Source organism: Oryzias melastigma, linkage group LG4 (assembly GCF_002922805.2).
Source record: "Oryzias melastigma strain HK-1 linkage group LG4, ASM292280v2, whole genome shotgun sequence".
In the NCBI taxonomy this organism is placed as follows: Eukaryota; Metazoa; Chordata; class Actinopteri; order Beloniformes; family Adrianichthyidae; genus Oryzias; species Oryzias melastigma.
The window spans coordinates 19264383-19265818 of NC_050515.1; the positions used below are offsets into that span (position 1 = coordinate 19264383).

Sequence of the window (1436 nt, forward strand, 5' to 3'; positions counted from 1 at the left end):
TAGAAACGATGTTGGTCATGTTATGTTCAGCTGCTGTTGTGACGTCATGAGGACCCAGCTAATAAAGTTGTACATGATAACACGGTGGATTAACGTTTTTAATGCAACCCCCCCACCCCGGGCCGCGGAATAACTCCACACTGGCTGACCGGTCCACAGCCCCAAAAAGGTTGGGGACCACTGACCTATGGCATCAGTGACAGTAATAAATAGTTCCTTTATCACATTATGTCAGCAGTGTGAAAGATTTCCATATACACACCGGGTGTCAAAGAGGGTTTTTGTTCATTGACGCAGTTCTTTCTAGGTGGTTTTCTTTTGTTGCGGCAGCTCATTTAGTTTGTGATCCAGACTTATTAAAAGCTCTTTTTGTTACATTTTTATGCTTTGTTTCTCGGTTTTTTGTTGTGGATTGGTTAGTGTGCTTGGGTGATGTATTGCCAGACTAAATATTAAATAAGGATTTGGCTGTCATGACGCCAGGGGTTTGTGGCAAATGTAGTCAACAGCTTAACAGTTAAGTGCTGAGGTTTTCTACAGACTGAACAAGGTATAAAATAATAAATCTTTAAGCCAAGTATGATAACCAGTGTAGTAGCTGTCCTTGATATCCAGATGACCACTCATTTTCACAATGTTGCTCCTTTTTAGAACATTGTTTCAGAAATTTCCTCATTAGCAAGTTTAAGATCCACTCCAATGACATTTGTGTTTTTAGCATGCTCTTGAACCATTTTTCACATGGAGGACATGAAGAAAATTAAGATTAAAACTCTCTTTCAGAGTTTTTTCTTTTTTTAAAAAATTGTGATGAATCAGGAGCAAAAAAAAAAAAAAAAACTCTTGAAACTCAGTAAGTGAAATGGGCAGGTCAAAGTCTCACTGTTCCGCTGCATTCTAAAGCTTCCACATGCAGACAAATAATCCATCAATGTCATTGTTTTCCTTGTTTTCCTGGTTCATTTTATTCAAAACTAAGAAAGCCACAACCAGCTTCATTCCCACTTCACTGCCCCTACTAAATAGCTGATAAAACTTGACAGTAACTGATTGTTGGTTTATGGTTTTTAGTGTTTTTTGCTGATTTTATTGATTGATTTATTTCTATTTTTATGTATTTATATTGATGAGTGTGTTTTAACAAAGCTCTGCATGTCTGAGCCTGTACTTGTGCTGATGTTTGGTCTGCAAATTAACTTCCCAACGGATAAAGTTATTTGAATTGATGGATGAACAGTTTGAACAGCAATATTCATCTAAGTATGGATATCGATCGCCATTTTTTTTGCACTGCTGATGTTAGGTTGGGGTTGTAAGCTATTGAGAAAGAGTGTAAACAAAGGGATGATGGGATATCAGCAGAGGCTTACTTCTGGGCTAACAGTCCCACTCAGGACTCAGGCATGAATTTCTAATAAACTCCTGCCGCTCTGCAG

The 1436-nt window shown here is 38.1% G+C and overlaps 1 protein-coding gene across 1 annotated transcript in view; it reads left to right on the plus strand.

Moving 5' to 3' along the window:
• The window catches only part of LOC112150300 (BMP/retinoic acid-inducible neural-specific protein 3), a gene marked incomplete in the record, with an annotated part of 77439 nt that overhangs the window by 25698 nt on the left and 50305 nt on the right, over positions 1–1436 (plus strand).